Source organism: Tripterygium wilfordii, chromosome 12 (genome assembly GCF_013401445.1).
Source record: "Tripterygium wilfordii isolate XIE 37 chromosome 12, ASM1340144v1, whole genome shotgun sequence".
In the NCBI taxonomy this organism is placed as follows: Eukaryota; Viridiplantae; Streptophyta; class Magnoliopsida; order Celastrales; family Celastraceae; genus Tripterygium; species Tripterygium wilfordii.
The window spans coordinates 8,697,434-8,718,189 of record NC_052243.1 but is presented as its reverse complement, the minus strand read 5'-3'; the positions used below and the strand labels follow the sequence as shown (position 1 = coordinate 8,718,189).

Here is a 20,756-nt window from a genome sequence, read left to right as displayed (position 1 = left end):
TAGAAACTTACAGTGGTTAGGTTACCTAGGTTATTTTGTTGGCTACACATCATGCGCTTCCCGGCTGACTTGGTGAGTTTTTACATTTTGGTGTTTCTTGCTTTAGATTTATGTATACATGTGTTATATTTTCCAGATATGGTTGACACACGTAGTACTCGGGTGCGAGGATATGGACGGGGTAGAGGAGAACATGAGGCGGATGAGCCTCAGGGGGTAGATGAGGTGGGTATGCCTGAGGTGGCTCCATTAGAGCGAGGGTGAGGACGGAGAGGTAGGGGTGCGAGACGCGGTAGGGGCGGAAGACGTGGGAGAGGTGGGGGCAGGCGGCGAGTGTCTATAGACCCAGTAGATGATATTAGAGAGGATCAGGAGGGATATTTAGCACAACAGGGGGTAGAGGCTGTCGTTACTACTTTACGACAGGAGGTTCGGGATGTTACTGAGTTGGTACGAGCTCTTGGGCAGACTGTTACAGGACTTGTGACACAGATGACTGCTCCAGTCCCAGTTGCATTACAGGCTCCTGTTGAGGTTCTAGCACAAGTTCTGGCTTTGGGTGAGTTACAGGAGGGTGTAGGACAGATTGTGGAGGCACAGGTAGCTCCTTTGGTGATTGATACATCGATCAAGGAGCTAGCAGAGTTACGAAAGACAAATCCTCCGGTATATAGGGGAGTGATAGATCCAGTGGCAGCAGAGGAGTGGGTTCGCCAGTTGCGCAGGAAGATGACTTCCTTACGGATTCCTGAGGAGAGGAGGGCTTTATTAGCTGCTGAGTTTCTGGAGGGGGAGGCTTTTACATGGTGGGAGGTGATGACAGTTAGTCGGGGCAGAGAGGGCATGCCCTGGGCAGAGTTTGAGACTGCTTTTCTGGCACAGTATGTACCACAGACAGTGCGTGTTGCTAAAGCTAAAGAGTTTCTTGAGTTGATTCAGTCTCCAGACATGACAGTGACACAGTATCAGGCTCGTTTTGAGGAGTTAGGGTGATATGGGGAGGAGTATATTAGTACAGAGGAAAAGAAGATATTGAGATTTAGGAGAGGGTTGTCACCAAAGATTTCACCTCATTTGGCGGCTCAGACTATCACCACCTATCGTGAGTGTATTGATAAGGCACTCGGAGTGGAAAGGACTTTAGTGGAGATTAAGGATTACTGAGAGATTCATAAGAGGAAGCTTGAGAGTTCTACATCTGTTACTGGCGAGAGTAGTCAGCACAGACAGAGGACTGATACTCGGGGGCAGCAGCAGAGTCAGGGACAGGGTTCTTAGAGTCGGAGGCAGGGTTACTGAGGACCCAGGCAGGGACAGCAGGGTCCTAGACAGGTTCAGCTGGGGCAGAGACAGGGTCAACAGGGGCAGAGATCAGACCAGCAGGGATAGGCTCCGAGGCGGGATCAGCAGCCTCAGCATTGTTATGCTTGTGGTCAGGTGGGCCATATGATTCGGGATTGTCCTAATCTGTTATGTTTCCAGTGTGGATTGCCAGGACATGTGAGGAGAGATTGTCCACAGGGTAGAGGATTTGCACCGCTAGTACCTTGAGGTCAGAGAGCTCCAGCTCCAGCACCAGTTCCGATACAGAGGGGTCCTGCAGGACGGGGTAGGCCACTAGTTTAGCAGCAGCAGTGGCAGGTTCAGAGAGGTGGAGTGTATGCACTTAGGCCTGATGTGGTTCCAGCAGAGCGAGATCACTTGGGAGGTAGGTTTCTCTTATTCAGTTCTTGGGCACGTGTTTTGTTTGACACTGGTGCTACTCATTCATTTATTTCTGCATCATTTGCTGAGACATTGGGTTTGGAGATTATGGGAGTGGCGAGGAGATTTATAGTTGATTCACCACTAGGACCAGGTACCGTGATTAGTGGTGTCTGTAGGGACTGTGTATTTAGTTTCTCAGACCATGAGTTTAGAGCGGATCTGTTTGTGATGCCATTTACTGATTTTGATGTTATTCTTGGATTGGATTGGTTGACTGAGTATGAGGCGATTATAGAGTGTGCTGAGAGGAGGATTACACTGACCACACCTACGGGGAGGGTTAGATTTCGTGGAACGAGATTTCTTCCGTGTCCACATTTTTTAGATAATCTTCAGTACACCGATTGTGTTATAGCGGGTTTGATTACTTCAGCGTCTAGGGGAGATTCTTCGAACCCTATACTGGTTGTGGAGCATTATATGGATGTTTTTCCCGATGATTTACCGGGGTTGCCACCGTAGAGGGAGATTGAGTTTGTGATTGAGTTGTACCCGGGTACAGATTCGATTTCTATACCACCGTATAGGATGGCACCAGCAGAGCTGAAGGAGTTGAACACTCAGTTGACAGATTTACAAAAGTTGGGATTTATCAGACCGAGCACTTCACCTTGGGGAGCACCTGTTTTGTTTGTGAAAAGAAGGATGGTACGATGCGTATGTGTGTGGACTACCGGTAGCTGAACAGGGTGACAGTAAAGAACAAATATCCATTGCCGGGGATTAATGATTTGTTTGATCAGTTGAGAGGTAGTCATTATTACTCCAAGATTGATCTCAGATCGGGGTACCATCAGTTGAGGATTAGAGAGGAGGATATTCCAAAGACAGCATTTCGCACACGGTTTGGCCATTATGAGTACTTGGTTATGCCATTTGGGTTAACCAATGCACCTGCAGCGTTTATGGATTTGATGCACAGGGTGTTTAGACCGTATCTGGATCAGTTTGTGATTGTGCTCATTGATGATATATTGGTTTATTCAGCCACTGAGGAGGATCACATTAGACACTTGGAGATTGTGTTGCAGACGCTCAGAGAGCATAGATTGTATGCCAAGCTGAGTAAATGTGAATTTTGGATGACTCAGGTGAGATTTTTAGGGCATGTGATTTCTCAGGAGGGTATAGCGGTGGATCCAGCGAAAGTAGAGGCAGTGGTGGCATGGAGGAGACCGAAAAATGTAGGAGAGATTCGCAGTTTCCTGGGATTAGCAGGTTACTATCGACGTTTTATTGAGGGATTCTCGCGGATTGCAGCACCGATGACACAGTTGACTCGGAAGGATACTCCATTTGCGTGGACAGATGTGTGTGAGCAGGCATTCCAGGAGTTGAAGACTCGACTCACTTCACCTCCAGTGTTGGTGATACCCGACAGGGGTATTGGTTATCAGGTATATTGTGATGCTTCAGGAGTTGGTTTGGGTTGTGTGTTGATGCAGCAGGAGAGAGTGGTTGAGTATGCTTCACGTTTGTTGAAGCCGCACGAGAGAAATTATCCCGTGCATGATTTGGAGTTGGCTGCGGTAGTGTTCGCGCTGAAGCAGTGGAGATATTATCTTTATGGAGAGAAGTTTGAGGTATTTTCGGATCATAGGAGTCTCCGGTACTTGTTTACACAGAGAGATTTAAACCAAAGACAGCGTAGATGGATGGAGTATCTTGAGGACTTTGATTTTACTTTACAGTATCATCCGGGCAAGGCCAATGTGGTGGCTGATGCCTTGAGTAGGAGATTGATTGCAGTTCGATTGGCTATTCAGGAGTTTGGGTTAGTGGATACACTTAGTCAGTATCGACTAGATGTGGATGAGCGTAGAGATGTACTGAGTTTACGGAGTTTGATTGCTCATCCAACCCTAGTACAGAGGGTGTTGGATGCACAGTTGGGGGATGCATTATTTGATGACATTGAGGATATGGAGGGATGGGTTAGAGGCACTGATGGTGGAGTCAGATTCAGAGGCAGATTAGTGGTTCCAGAGGATACTGAGTTACGTGATGAGATACTTCAGGAGGCACATTACTCACGATTTGCGATACATCCTGGTGCTACTAAGATGTATCGAGATTTACGGAGGCAGTATTTGTGGAGTGGCATGAAGAAAGATGTGGCACAGACTGTAACTCGATGTCTTACCTGTCAGCAGGTAAAGGCAGAGCATCGACGATCTGCTGGATTATTGCAACCGCTTCCATTACCTGAATGGAAGTGGGAGCATATCACTATGGATTTTGTGATGGGTTTACCTATGACTCCGCAGAGACATGATGCGGTTTGGGTTGTTGTGGATTAGTTGACAAAGACAGCTCATTTTATGCCTATTTGTCAGACAAATTCGATTGAGTCGTTGACGAGATTATATGTACGAGAGATAGTCCGATTGCATGGGGTACCGTTGAGTATTGTATCTGATCGGGATCCCAGATTTACTTCACGGTTTTGGGGCAGTTTTCAGGATACTCTGGGGACGAAACTGAACTTCGGTACAGCTTTTCATCCGCAGACTGATGGACAGAGTGAGCGGACTATTCAGATTCTAGAGGATATGCTTCGGGCTTGTGCGATAGACTTTTGAGGAGATTGGGAGACTCATATTCCTTTAGTGGAGTTTGTGTACAACAATAGCTATCAGAGTAGTATTCAGATGGCACCGTTTGAGGCATTATATGGGAGACCTTGTAGATCACCGTTGTGTTGGTCAGAGGTTGGAGATAGACCATTATTGGGTCCAGAGATGGTGCAGCAGACTACTGAGGTGGTGACAGTGATTCGACAGCGGCTTCTGACAGCTTAGTCACGTCAGAAGAGTTACGCGGATAGGAGACGTATACCTCTAGAGTTTCAGGTGGGGGATCATGTTTTCCTGAGGGTTAGTCCTCGTAGAGGAGTACAGCGGTTTGGGAGAGCGGGGAAGTTATTCCCTAGATTTATAGGGCCATTTGAGATTTTGGAAAGAGTGGGGACGGTAGCTTATCGATTAGCATTACCCCCACAATTGTCAGGAGTACATGGGGTATTTCATGTGTCTATGTTACGGAGGTACCATAGGGACCCTTCTCATATATTAGATTGGTCTACATTGGAGATTGGTGAGGACGCTACTTTCGAGACACGTCCTATTAGGATTACGGATAGACAGGAGAGGCGACTACGGTCGAAGACCATACCCTTGGTTAAGGTGATATGGCAACATTATGGAGTGGAGGAGACGACTTGGGAGTTGGAGTCGGATATGCAGACTAGATTTCCGGATTTATTTACTACCTACGTATGATTTAATTTCGGGGACGAAATTTTCTTAAGGGGGGAAGGATGTAATATCCTGGTCTAATTTTACACTATTCATAGTATCTTCTCGTGGTGGTTGAGGTGGAGGGAACCTCTGTGTTGGTGAACCGGTATTTGAAGGAGTAAAAATTAAATTGTGATAAAATTATAAAAATATTTTTAATAAATGGGGAATTTTAAAGGAAAATTTTTAAAGTAAGAATTACTTAAATCGGATTTAAATTTGATTTGTTATGAATTTTTGAAGTTAATTATAACAATTTAGTTAGGGGCGTTTTTGACAGGTGGGTGTTTTTGGTAAGTCAAAGTTATTATAAAAGAAAACTTAAAATCAAAAAAAATAAAAATAAAAAATAAAAATTCTTACGCAGTTTCTTCTCTTCTTCCTTTTCTCTCTCCCGTACATCTTTGTTACTATTCATTTTCCGAGTCCGACGACGGTGAGCGACACCACCGGTATCAAAAGAAGAGTATTGACGAGACGAGTATAACCCAACTTGAATCACGTCGATCGGAGTTGTGGTTAGGGAGATAACGGAGTTTGAAGTTCCGATTTCCTCGGATTTCTTTTGGTCGATCCGGCCGATTCCGGCAACGGTTTGACGTGTTTCAGGTACCTATGAGTTTATCTCATCGAGTTCTTCAATTTGATATAAGATTTGACAGGTTTGGGTGGTCGGATCGCCGGCGATGGGGTTAAATGGGTTTCCGGCGAGTTGACCGAGTCAGGCCGAGTTGACTCGGTTGACCGGCGAGTTGACTCGGTTGGGTACTATTTGCCCCGATTTGACCCGGTCGGGTACTATTTGACCCGGTTACTGACCCGGTTACTATTTGACTATTGACTTTCACTCGGTTACTATTTATACGTTGTTTTTACAGTATTTACATATATCGTGTTTTTCGGTGTAGACGGTGGTCACGGTTGAGATTCGGAGCGGGTTAACTTTTGGAGTTAGGGGTTGTCTGGGACGCGTGCTTGGTTTTAGCACTCTGATTTCCAGGTAGGGGTTTCCTTACTCTTGCATGTGACTTTAGAGTTCCGGTTTACGGACTCTGGTGATATTATGGTTTTGTCGGTTTCCGGGGGTGGAAATACGACCTATTTTGCATGTTGATTTATATTCCCTGTTATATATATATCACTGTTGGTATGTTTTCTGAGAGTGAGGTGATTGGAGGTGTTGGATGTGGATGTGGATATGGATGTGGATGTGGATGTGGATTGTGGGCCCATATAGGCGCCCAAATGATCAGATATGGATTTCTGATGGATGATATATATACATATACAGACCGGATATATACCGATGGACCGTCTGAGATGGGGTGCATCACAGGGGACGCCCTCTGGTGTAGGCTATGCTATCGGGATACCCGATCCTCATCCAGTTTCGGTGTGGACCTGGATTGGGAGACACCCTACGGGGATTAGGGTGGGTCCAGGGGTGTGATGGATTGTTGGAGATTGATGTGGTGATTACAGTGTTGGATAGCCTTATCGGCTACCATTTCACTTGATTGGATTGGTGTATGGATTTCTGGAGACCAGTGTTGGTGGTTTCAGTGTTGCTTAGCCTTATCGGCTACTGTGCTATTTGGTTGACTTACTGATGGATGTATATTTCCTGTATTGCATACTATGCGTTTCATTTCTGGATTTATCATTATTATTTATGGGTATTGGCGTTTCCTCTCTACGCCCTACTGAGCTTTGTGGCTCACCCCTCTTCTTTATTCCCTTTCAGGTGAGTTGGATGTAGGTGATGGCGGTCAGCAGCGGGATGCGTGAGCTGGTGTGTAGCCTTGGGCTGACTCTTAGTGGGTGTGAGAACTTTTTGTATTGTATTTGTATATATCCTATATGGTTTGGTATCGGGTAGATACGTTTTATTCTTCCGCTATTGTATATGTATACAGGTGGATGTACCTTGTGGATAGTATGGTAGTTCTTATTATTATTATTATTATGTCTGTTGGGTTTAGTCGTAGATTTGGGATCTGGTTCGGGGGATGGGGTGTCCCCTGCCGGTCACGTCCCTGTGGTATAGGTATACCTCGGTGTATCTTAGGAGAGAGGGGCGTGACATCTAAGAACACTCAATACAGTACAAAGGTCTACTTTGATGCTTTGGAATTGCTCAACTCTCTCCATAGATAGTTTTCTCTCCTTTTTGCGTAATTTCAAAAATAACTTGGTGTATTGGTATCTTTTGAAGGGAAACATTTTACGGAAGCTAAACTAGCAAGTTAGACTTCTAAGAATACTAAATAGAGTACAACAGTCCACCTTGATTCTTTGGAATTGGTCAACTCTCTCTATAGTCGAGCTTTTCAAGTTTTTGTGTAATTTCAAACATTGCTTCGTCTATTGGCATGTTTATCCAGTAAAACGTTGTACGAATGCTTAACTAGCAAGTTAGACTTCTAAGAACAACACTAAATAGAGTACAACGGTCTACTTTGATGCTTTGGAATTGCTCAACTCTCTCCATAGACGAGTTTTCACGTCTGTGTGCAATTTCACATATAACTTGGTCTGTTGGAATCTTTTTGTCACAAACATTGTACGAAAGATAAACTACAAAGTTAGACTTCTATGAACACTAAATAGAGTTGAACGGTCCTTTCATATGCTTTGGAATTGCTTAACTATCTCCATAAATGAGCTTTTTACTTTTTTGTGCAATTTCAAACATAACTTGGTCTATTGGCATCTTCTAGTGATGAAACTTTATACGAAAGCTAAACTAGCGAGTTAGACTTCTAGAAAAATTAAATAGAGTACAATGGTCCACTTTGATGCTTTAGAATTTCTCAACTCTTTCCATTGATGAGCTTTTCACGTTTTTGTGCAACTTCAAGCTTAACTTAGTCTATTCGCATCTTTACCTAACAAACGTGGCACAAAAGCTTAACTAGCAATTTAGACTTCTAAGAACACTAAATAGAGTACAATGATGCACTTCGATTCTTTGGAATCACTCAACTCTCTTCATAGAAGAGCTTTTCAATTTTTGCCTAATTTCGAACATAACTTGGTCTATTGGCATCTTTACCTTATGAAACGTTGTACAAAATCTAAACTAGTAAGTTAAACATCTAAGAACACTCAATAGAGCACAAAGGTCCACTTTGATGCTTTGGAATTGCTCAACTCCTTCCACAGATGAGCTTTTCTCCTTTTCGTGCAATTTCAATAATAACTTGGTGTATTGGCATCTTTTGATGGGGAAACTTCGTACTAAAGCTAAACTAGCAAGTTAAACATCTAGGAACACTAAATATAGTACAACGGTCTACTTTAATGCTTTGGAATTGATAAACTCTCTCCATATCCAAAATTTTCACATTTTTGTGTAATTTCAAACGTAACTTGATCTATTAGTATCTTTACCTAATGAAATGTAATACGAAAGCCTAACTAGAAAGTTGGACTTCTAATAACACTAAATAGAGTACAATGGACCACTTTGATTCTTTGGAATTGCTCAACTTTCTCCATAGACGAGCTTTAACATTTTTATCCAATTTCAAACATAACTTGGTCTATTGGCATCGTTACCTAACGAAACGTTGTATGAAAGCTAAACTAGCAAGTTGGACTTCTAAGAACACTAAATAGAGTAGAACGGTCCACTATTATTCTTTCGAATTGCTCAACTCTCTCCATAGACGAGCTTTTCACTGTTTTATGCAATTTTAAACCTTACTTCCTCTATTGGCATCTTTACCAAACGAAATAATGTAAGAAAACTAAACTAGAAAGTTAGACTTCGAAGGTCATAAAATAGTTTACAACGGACCACTTTGAGGCTTTGGAATTGCTCAACTTTCTCCATAGGCGAGGCTTTTCACATTTTTGTGTATTTTCAAACATAACTTGGTCTATTGCATCTTTACCTAATGAATAGTAGTACGAAAGCTTAACTAGCAAGTTAGACTTCTAAAAACACTAAATAGAGTGCAACGGTCCACTTCGATTCTTTGGAATTGCTCAACTCTCTCCACGGACGAGCTTTTCACGTTTTTGTGCAATTTCAAACCTAACTTGCTCCATAGGCATCTTTACCAAGTGAAACGTTGTACGAAAGCTAAACTAGAAAGTTAGAATTCTAAGAACACTAGATAGAGTACAAGGGTCCACTTTGATGCTTTGGAATTGCTCAACTCTCTCCATAGACGAGCTTTTCTCCTTTTTGTGTAATTTCAAAAATAACTCGGTGTATTGGCATATTTTGACGGGGAAACATTGTACGAAAGCTAAACAAGCAAGTTAGACTTCTAACAACACTAAATAGAGTAAAATAGTCTACTTTGATGTTTTGGAATTGCTCAACTCTCTCCATACATGAGCTTTTTACGTTTTTATGTTATTTCAAATATAACTCGGTCTATTGGCATCTTTACCTAACGAAACGTAGTACAACAACTTAACTAGCAAATAGGACTTATAATAACACTAAATAGAGTACAACGGTCCACTTTGATTCTTTGGAATTGCTCAACTCTCCCCATAGATGAGCTTTTCACGTTTTTGAGCTATTTCAAACATAACTTGGTGTATTGGAATGTTTACCAAACAAAATGTTGTGCGAAAACTAAAATAGAAAGTTGGACTTCTAAGAACACTAAATAGAGTGCAACGGGTCACTTTGAGGCTTTGGAATTGCTAAACTCTCTCCATAGATGAGCTTTTCATGTTTTTGTGCAATTTCAAACCTAACTTGGTTTATTGGCATCTTTACCTAAGGAAACGTTGTACGAAAGCCAAAGTAGAAAGTTAGACTTTGGAAAACACTAAATAGAGTACAATGGTCTACTTAGATGCTTTAGAATTGCACAATTCTCCCCATAGATGAGCTTTTAACGTATTTGTGCAATTTCAAACCTAACTTGGTTTATTGGCTCCTTTACCTAATGAAACGTGATGTGAAAATTAATCTAGAAAGTTAGACTTCTAAGAACAGTAAATAGTGTACAACGGACCACTTTGAAGCTTTGGAATTGTTCAACTCTCTCCATAGACGAGCTTTTCACGTTTTTGTGTATTTTCAAACATAACTTGGTCTATTGCATCTTTTCCTAATGAATAGTAGTATGAAAGCTTAACTAGCAAGGTAGACTTCTAAAAACACTATATAGAGTACAACGATCCACTTTGATTCTTTGGAATTGCTTAATTCTCTCCACGGATGAGCTTTTGACGTTTTTGTGCAATTTCAAACCTAACTTGCTCTATTGGAAGCTTTACCAAGTGAAACACTGTACGAAAGCTAAACTAGAAAGTTAGAATTCTAAGAACACTAAATAGAGTACAAGGGTCCACTTTGATGCTTTGGAATTGCTCAACTCTCTCCATAGACGAGCTTTTCTCCTTTTTGCACAATTTCAAAAATAACTTGGTGTATTGGCATATTTTGATGGGGAAACATTGTACAAAAGCAAAACTATCAAATTAGACGTCTAACAACACTAAGTAGAGTATAATAGTCTACTTTGATGCTTTGGAATTGCTCAACTCTCTCCATAAATGAGCTTTTCGCGTTTTTGTGCAATTCCAAACATAACTTGGTCTATTGGCATCTTTACCTAACGAAACGTAGTACAACAGATTAACTGGAAAATAGGACTTCCAAGAACACTAAATAGAGTACAACGGTCCACTTTGATTCTTTGGAGTTGCTCAACTCTCCCCATAGATGAGCTTTTCACTATTTGTGCAATTTCAAATATAATTTGGTTTATTGTCATCTTTAGCTAACGAAATGTTGCATGGAAACTAAAATAGAAAGTTGGACTTCTAAGAATACTAAATAGAGTACAAGGGGCCACTTTGAGGCTTTGGGATTGCTAAACTCTCTTGATAGACGAGCTTTTCACGTTTTTGTGCAATTTCAAACCTAACTTGGTTTATTGGCATGTTTACCTAAGGAAACGTTGTACGAAAGCTAAAGTAGAAAGTTAGACTTTGGAAAACACTAAATAGAGTACAATGGTCTACTTAGATGCTTTGGAATTGCACAATTCTCCCCATAGATGAGCTTTTAACGTATTTGTGCAATTTCAAACCTAACTTGGTTTATTGGCTTCTTTACCTAACGAAACGTTATGTGAAAATTAATCTAGAAAGTTAGACTTCTAAGAACAGTAAATAATGTACAACGGACCACTTTGAAGCTTTGGAATTGTTCAACTCTCTCCATAGACGAGCTTTTCACGTTTTTGTGTATTTTTCAAACATAACTTGCTCTATTGCATCTTTACCTAATGAATAGTAGTAGAAAGTTTAACTAGCAAGGTAGACTTCTAAAAACACTAAATAGAGTACAACGATCCACTTTCATTATTTGGAATTGCTTAATTCTCTCCACGGATGAGCTTTTCACGTTTTTGTGCAATTTCAAACCCAACCTTGCTCTATTGGAATCTTTACCAAGTGAAACACTGTACGAAAGCTAAACTAGAAAGTTAGAATTCTAAGAACACTAAATAGTGTACATGGGTCCATTTTGATGCTTTGGAATTGCTCAACTCTCTCCATAGACGAGCTTTTCTCCTTTTTGCGTAATTTCAAAAATAACTTGGTGTATTGGCATATTTTGATGGGGAAACATTGTACGAAAGCTAAACTATCAAATTAGACTTCTAACAACACTAAATAGAGTACAATAGTATACTTTGATGCTTGGAATTGCTCAACTCTCTCCATAGACGAGCTTTTCGCGTTTTTGTGCAATTCCAAACATAACTTGGTCTATTGGCATCTTTACCTAACAAAACATAGTACAACAGATTAACTAGCAAATAGGACTTCTAAGAACACTAAATAGAGTACAACGGTCCACTTTGATTCTTTGGAGTTGCTCAACTCTCCCCATAGATGAGCTTTTCACTTTTTGTGTAATTTCAAACATAATTTGGTGTATTGTCATCTTTACCTAACGAAATGTTGCACGAAAACTAAAATAGAAAGTTGGACTTCTAAGAACACTAAATAGAGTACAACGGGCCACTTTGAGGCTTTGGGATTGCTAAACTCTCTCCATAGACGAGCTTTTCACGTTTTTGTGCAATTTCAAACCTAACTTGGTTTATTGGCATGTTTACCTAAGGAAACATTGTACGAAAGCTAAACTAGAAAGTTAGACTTTGAAAAACACTAAATAGAGTACAATGGTCCACTTAGATGCTTTGTAATTGCTCATTTCTTCCCATAGATGAGCTTTTCACGTTTTTGTGCAATTTCAAACCTAACTTGGTTTGTTGGCTTCTTTACCTAACCAAACGTTGTGTGAAAATTAATCTAGAATGTTAGACTTCTAAGAACACTAAATAGTGTACAACGGACCACTTTGAAGCTTTGGAATTGTTCAACGCTCCCCATAGATGAGCATTTCACGTTTTTGTTTATTTTCAAAGATAACTTGGTCTATTGCATCTTTTCCTAATGAATAGTAGTATGAAAGCTTAACTAGCATGGTAGACTTCTAAAAACACTATATAGAGTACAACGATCCACTTTGATTCTTTGGCATTGCTTAATTCTATCCACGGACGAGCTTTTGACGTTTTTGTGCAATTTTAAACCTAACTTGCTCTATTGGAATCTTTACCAAGTGAAACACTGTACGAAAGCTAAACTAGAAAGTTATAATTCTAAGAACACTAAATAGAGTACAAGAGTACACTTTGATGCTTTGGAATTGCTCAACTCTCTCCATAGACGAGCTTTTCTCCTTTTTGCACAATTTCAAAAATAACTTGGTGTATTGGCATATTTTGATGGGGAAACATTGTACAAAAGCAAAACTATCAAATTAGACGTCTAACAACACTAAGTAGAGTACAATAGTCTACTTTGATGCTTTGGAATTGCTCAACTCTCTCCATAGACGAGCTTTTCGCGTTTTTGTGCAATTCCAAACATAACTTAGTCTATTGGCCTCTTTACCTAACGAAACGTAGTACAACAGATTAACCGGAAAATAGGACTTCTAAGAACACTAAATAGAGTACAACGGTCCACTTTGATTCTTTGGAGTTGCTCAACTCTCCCCATAGATGAGCTTTTCACTTTTTGTGCAATTTCAAACATAATTTGGTATATTGTCATCTTTATCTAACGAAATGTTGCATGAAAACAAAAATAGAAAGTTGGACTTCTAAGAACACTAAATAGAGTACAACGGGCCACTTTGAGGCTTTGGGATTGCTAAACTCTCTCCATAGACGAGCTTTTCACGTTTTTGTGCAATTTCAAACCTAACTTGGTTTATTGGCATGTTTACCTAAGGAAACATTGTACGAAAGCTAAACTAGAATGTTAGACTTTGAAAAACACTAAATGGAGTACAATGGTCCACTTAGATGCTTTGTAATTGCTCATTTCTTCCCATAGATGAGCTTTTCACGTTTTTTTGCAATTTCAAACCTAACTTGGTTTATTGGCTTCTTTACCTAACGAAACGTTGTGTCAAAATTAATCTAGAATGTTAGACTTCTAAGAACACTAAATAGTGTACAACGGATCACTATCAAGCTTTGGAATTGTTCAACGCTCTCCATAGACGAGCATTTCACGTTTTTGTTTATTTTCAAACATAACTTAGTCTATTGCATCTTTTCCTAATGAATAGTAGTATGAAAGCTTAACTAGCAAGGTAGACTTCTAAAAACACTATATAGAGTACAACGATCCACTTTGATTCTTTCGAATTGCTTAATTCTCTCCACGGACGAGCTTTTGACGTTTTTGTGCAATTTTAAACCTAACTTGCTCTATTGGAATCTTTACCAAGTGAAACACTGTAAGAAAGCTAAACTAGAAAGTTAGAATTCTAAGAACACTAAATAGAGTACAAGGGTACACTTTGATGCTTTGGAATTGCTCAACTCTCTCCATAGACGAGCTTTTCTCCTTTTTGCACAATTTCAAAAATAACTTGGTGTATTGGCATATTTTGATGGGGAAACATTGTACAAAAGCAAAAACTATCAAATTAGACGTCTAACAACACTAAGTAGAGTACAATTGTCTACTTTGATGCTTTCGAATTGCTCAACTCTCTCCATAGACGAGCTTTTCGCGTTTTTGTGCAATTCCAAACATAACTTGGTCTATTGGCATCTTTACCTAACGAAACGTAGAACAACAGATTAACTGGAAAATAGGACTTCTAAGAACACTAAATAGAGTACAACGGTCCACTTTGATTCTCTAGAGTTGCTCAAATCTCCCCATAGATGAGCTTTTCACTTTCTGTGCAATTTCAAACATAATTTGGTTTATTGTCATCTTTAGCTAACGAAATGTTGCATGAAAACTACAATAGAAAGTTGGACTTCTAAGAATACTAAATAGAGTACAAGGGGCCACTTTGAGGCTTTGGGATTGCTAAACTCTCTCGATAGACGAGCTTTTCATGTTTTTGTGCAATTTCAAACCTAACTTGGTTTATTGGCATGTTTACCTAAGGAAACATTGTAGGAAAGCTAAACTAGAAAGTTAGACATTGAAAAACACTAAATAGAGCACAATGGTCCACTTAGATGCTTTGTAATTGCTCATTTGTTCCCATAGATGAGCTTTTCACGTTTTTGTGCAATTTCAAACCTAACTTGGTTTATTGGCTTCTTTACCTAACGAAACGTTGTGTGAAAATTAATCAAGAATGTTAAACTTCAAAGAACACTAAATAGTGTACAACGGACCACTTTGAAGCTTTGGAATTGTTCAACGCTCTCCATAGATGAGCATTTCACATTTTTGTTTATTTTCAAACATAACTTGGTCTATTGCATCTTTTCCTAATGAATAGTAGTATGAAAGTTTAACTAGCAAGGTAGACTTCTAAAAACACTATATAGAGTACAACGATCCACTTTGATTCTTTGGAATTGCTTAATTCTCTCCACGGATGAGCTTTTGACGGTTTTGTGCAATTTTAAACCTAACTTGTTCTATTGGAATCTTTACCAAGTGAAACACTGTACGAAAGCTAAACTAGAAAGTTAGAATTCTAAGAAGACTAAATAGAGTACAAGGGTACACTTTGATGCTTTGGAATTGCTCAACTCTGTCCATAGACGAACTTTTCTCCTTTTTGCACAATTTCAAAAATAACTGGGTGTATTGGCATATTTTGATAGGGAAACATTGCACAAAAGCTAAACTATCAAATTAGACGTCTAACAACACTAAGTAGAGTACAATAGTCTACTTTGATGCTTTGGAATTGCTCAACTCTCTCCATAGACGAGCTTTTCATGTTTTTGTGCAATTCCGAACATAACTTGGTCTATTGGCATCTTTACCTAACGAAACGTAGTACAATAGATTAGCTGGAAAATAGGACTTCTAAGAACACTAAATAGAGTACAACGGTCCACTTTGATTCTTTGGAGTTGCTCAACTCTCCCCATAGATGAGCTTTTCACTTTTTGTGCAATTTCAAACATAATTTGGTTTATTGTCATCTTTAGCTAACGAAATGTTGCATGAAAACTAAAATAGAAAGTTGGACTTCTAAGAATACTAAATAGAGCACAAGAGGCCACTTTGAGGCTTTGGGATCGCTAAACTCTCTCGATAGATGAGCTTTTCACGTTTTTGTGCAATTTCAAACCTAACTTGGTTTATTGGCATGTTTACCTAAGGAAACATTGTACGAAAGCTAAACTAGAAAGTTAGACTTTGAAAAACACTAAATAGAGTACAATGGTCTACTTAGATGCTTTGGAATTGCACAATTCTCCCCATAGATGAGCTTTTAACGTATTTGTGCAATTTCAAACCTAACTTGGTTTATTGGCTTCTTTACCTAACGAAAAGTTATGTGAAAATTAATCTAGAAAGTTAGACTTCTAAGAACAGTAAATAGTGTACAACGGACCACTTTGAAGCTTTGTAATTGTTCAACTCTCTCCATAGACGAGCTTTTCACGTTTTTGTGTATGTTCAAACATAACTTGCTCAATTGCATCTTTACCTAATGAATAGTAGTACGAAAGCTTAACTAGCAAGGTAGACTTCTAAAAACACTAAATAGAGTACAACGATCCACTTTGATTCTTTGGAATTGCTTAATTCTCTCCACGGATGAGCTTTTCACGTTTTTGTGCAATTTCAAACCCAACTTGCTCTATTGGAATCTTTACCAAGTGAAACACTGTACGAAAGCTAAACTAGAAAGTTAGAATTCTAAGAACACTAAATAGAGTACAACGGTCCATTTTGATGCTTTGGAATTGCTCAACTCTCTCCATGGACGAGCTTTTCTCCTTTTTGCGTAATTTCAAAAATAACTTGGTGTATTGTCATATTTTGATGGGGAAACATTGTACGAAAGCGAAACTATCAAATTAGACTTCTAACAACACTAAATAGAGTACAATAGTATACTTTGATGCTTGGAATTGCTCACTCTCTCCATAGACGAGCTTTTCGCGTTTTTGTGCAATTCCAAACATAACTTGGTCTATTGGAATCTTTGCCTAACGAAACATAGTACAACAGATTAACTAGCAAATATGACTTCTAAGAACACTAAATAGAGTACAACGGTCCACTTTGATTCTTTGGAGTTGCTCAACTCTCCCCATAGATGAGCTTTTCACTTTTTGTGCAATTTCAAACATAATTTGGTATATTGTCATCTTTACCTAACGAAATGTTGCATGAAAACAAAAATAGAAAGTTGGACTTCTAAGAACACTAAATAGAGTACAACGGGCCACTTAGAGGCTTTGGGATTGCTAAACTCTCTCCATAGACGAGCTTTTCACGTTTTTGTGCAATTTCAAACCTAACTTGGTTTATTGGCATGTTTACCTAAGGAAACATTGTACGAAAGCTAAACTAGAAAGTTAGACTTTGAAAAACACTAAATGGAGTACAATGGTCCACTTAGATGCTTTGTAATTGCTCATTTCCTCCCATAGATGAGCTTTTCACGTTTTTGTGCAATTTCAAACCTAACTTGGTTTATTGGCTTCTTTACCTAACGAAACGTTGTGTGAAAATTAATCTAGAATGTTAAACTTCAAAGAACACTAAATAGTGTACAACGGACCACTTTGAAGCTTTGGAATTGTTCAACGCTCTCCATAGACGAGCATTTCACGTTTTTGTTTATTTTCAAACATAACTTGGTCTATTGCATCTTTTCCTAATGAATAGTAGTATGAAAGCTTAACTAGCAAGGTAGACTTCTAAAAACACTATATAGAGTACAACGATCCACTTTGATTCTTTGGAATTGCTTAATTCTCTCCACGGACGAGCTTTTGACGGTTTTGTGTAATTTTAAACCTAACTTGTTCTATTGGAATCTTTACCAAGTGAAACACTCTACGAAAGCAAAACTAGAAAGTTAGAATTCTAAGAAGACTAAATAGAGTACAAGGGTACACTTTGATGCTTTGGAATTGCTCAACTCTGTCCATAGACGAGCTTTTCTCCTTTTTGCACAATTTCAAAAATAACTGGGTGTATTGGCATATTTTGATAGGGAAACATTGCACAAAAGCTAAACTATCAAATTAGACGTCTAACAACACTAAGTAGAGTACAATAGTCTACTTTGATGCTTTGGAATTGCTCAACTCTCTCCATAGACGAGCTTTTCATGTTTTTGTGCAATTCCGAACATAACTTGGTCTATTGGCATCTTTACCTAACGAAACGTAGTACAACAGATTAGCTGGAAAATAGGACTTCTAAGAACACTAAATAGAGTACAACGGTCCACTTTGATTCTTTGGAGTTGCTCAACTCTCCCCATAGATGAGCTTTTCACTTTTTGTGCAATTTCAAACATAATTTGGTTTATTGTCATCTTTAGCTAACGAAATGTTGCATGAAAACTAAAATAGAAAGTTGGACTTCTAAGAATACTAAATAGAGCACAAGAGGCCACTTTGAGGCTTTGGGATCGCTAAACTCTCTCGATAGACGAGCTTTTCACGTTTTTGTGCAATTTCAAACCTAACTTGGTTTATTGGCATGTTTACCTAAGGAAACATTGTACGAAAGCTAAACTAGAAAGTTAGACTTTGAAAAACACTATATAGAGTACAATGGTCTACTTAGATGCTTTGGAATTGCACAATTCTCCCCATAGATGAGCTTTTAACGTATTTGTGCAATTTCAAACCTAACTTGGTTTATTGGCTTCTTTACCTAACGAAAAGTTATGTGAAAATTAATCTAGAAAGTTAGACTTCTAAGAACAGTAAATAGTGTACAACGGACCTCTTTGAAGCTTTGTAATTGTTCAACTCTCTCCATGGACGAGCTTTTCACGTTTTTGTGTATGTTGAAACATAACTTGCTCTATTGCATCTTTACCTAATGAATAGTAGTACGAAAGCTTAACTAGCAAGGTAGACTTCTAAAAACACTAAATAGAGTACAACGATCCACTTTGATTCTTTGGAATTGCTTAATTCTCTCCACGGATGAGCTTTTCACGTTTTTGTGCAATTTCAAACCCAACTTGCTCTATTGGAATCTTTACCAAGTGAAACACTGTACGAAAGCTAAACTAGAAAGTTAGAATTCTAAGAACACTAAATAGAGTACAACGGTCCATTTTGATGCTTTGGAATTGCTCAACTCTCTCCATGGACGAGCTTTTCTCCTTTTTGCGTAATTTCAAAAATAACTTGGTGTATTGTCATATTTTGATGGGGAAACATTGTACGAAAGCGAAACTATCAAATTAGACTTCTAACAACACTAAATAGAGTACAATAGTATACTTTGATGCTTGGAATTGCTCACTCTCTCCATAGACGAGCTTTTCGCGTTTTTGTGCAATTCCAAACATAACTTGGTCTATTGGAATCTTTGCCTAACGAAACATAGTACAACAGATTAACTAGCAAATAGGACTTCTAAGAACACTAAATAGAGTACAACGGTCCACTTTGATTCTTTGGAGTTGCTCAACTCTCCCCACAGATGAGCTTTTCACTTTTTGTGCAATTTCAAACATAATTTGGTATATTGTCATCTTTACCTAACGAAATGTTGCACGAAAACAAAAATAGAAAGTTGGACTTCTAAGAACACTAAATAGAGTACAACGGGCCACTTTGAGGCTTTGGGATTGCTAAACTCTCTCCATAGACGAGCTTTTCACGTTTTTGTGCAATTTCAAACCTAACTTGGTTTATTGGCATGTTTACCTAAGGAAACATTGTACGAAAGCTAAACTAGAAAGTTAGACTTTGAAAAACACTAAATGGAGTACAATGGTCCACTTAGATGCTTTGTAATTGCTCATTTCTTCCCATAGACGAGCTTTTCACGTTTTTGTGCAATTTCAAACATAACTTGGTTTATTGGCATGTTTACCTAAGGAAACATTGTACGAAAGCTAAACTAGAAAGTTAGACTTTGAAAAACACTAAATAGAGTACAATGGTCCACTTAGATGCTTTGTAATTGCTCATTTCTTCCCATAGATGAGCTTTTCACGTTTTTGTGCAATTTCAAACCTAACTTGGTTTATTGGCTTCTTTACCTAACGAAACGTTGTGTGAAAATTAATCTAGAATGTTAAACTTCAAAGAACACTAAATAATGTACAACGGACCACTTTGAAGCTTTGGAATTGTTCAACGCTCTCGATAGACGAGCATTTCACGTTTTTGTTTATTTTCAAACATAACTTGGTCTATTGCATCTTTTCCTAATGAATAGTAGTATGAAAGCTTAACTAGCAAGGTAGACTTCTAAAAACACTATATAGAGTACAACGATCCACTTTGATTCTTTCGAATTGCTTAATTCTCTCCACGGACGAGCTTTTGACGGTTTTGTGCAATTTTAAACCTAACTTGTTCTATTGGAATCTTTACCAAGTGAAACACTGTACGAAAGCTAAACTAGAAAGTTAGAATTCTAAGAAGACTAAATAGAGTACAAGGGTACACTTTGATGCTTTGGAATTGCTCAACTCTGCCCATAGACGAGCTTTTCTCCTTTTTGCACAATTTCAAAAATAACTTGGTGTATTGGCATATTTTGATAGGGAAACATTGCACAAAAGCTAAACTATCAAATTAGACGTCTAACAACACTAAGTAGAGTACAATAGTCTACTTTGATGCTTTGGAATTGCTCAACTCTCTCCATAGACGAGCTTTTCGTGTTTTTGTGCAATTCCGAACATAACTTGGTCTATTGGCATCTTTACCTAACGAAACGTAGTACAACAGATTAGCTGGAAAATAGGACTTCTAAGAACACTAAATAGAGTACAACGGTCCACTTTGATTCTTTGGAGTTGCTCAACTCTCCCCATAGATGAGCTTTTCACTTTTTGTGCAATTTCAAACATAATTTGGTTTATTGTCATCTTTAGCTAACGAAATGTTGCATGAAAACTAAAATAGAAAGTTGGACTTCTAAGAATACTAAATAGAGCACAAGAGGCCACTTTGAGGCTTTGGGATCGCTAAACTCTCTCGATAGACGAGCTTTTCACGTTTTTGTATAATTTCAAACCTTACTTGGTTTATTGGCATGTTTACCTAAGGAAACATTGTACGAAAGCTAAACTAGAAAGTTAGACTTTGAAAAACACTAAATAGAGTACAATGGTCCACTTTGAAGCTTCGGAATTGTTCAACGCTCTCCGTAGATGAGAATTTCACGTTTTTGTGTATTTTCAAACATAACTTG

At 38.7% G+C, this 20,756-nt stretch overlaps 1 pseudogene; it reads left to right on the top strand.

Moving 5' to 3' along the window:
- LOC120010524 overlaps positions 1-20,756 on the top strand; it is an 84,533-nt pseudogene that overhangs the window by 39,506 nt on the left and 24,271 nt on the right.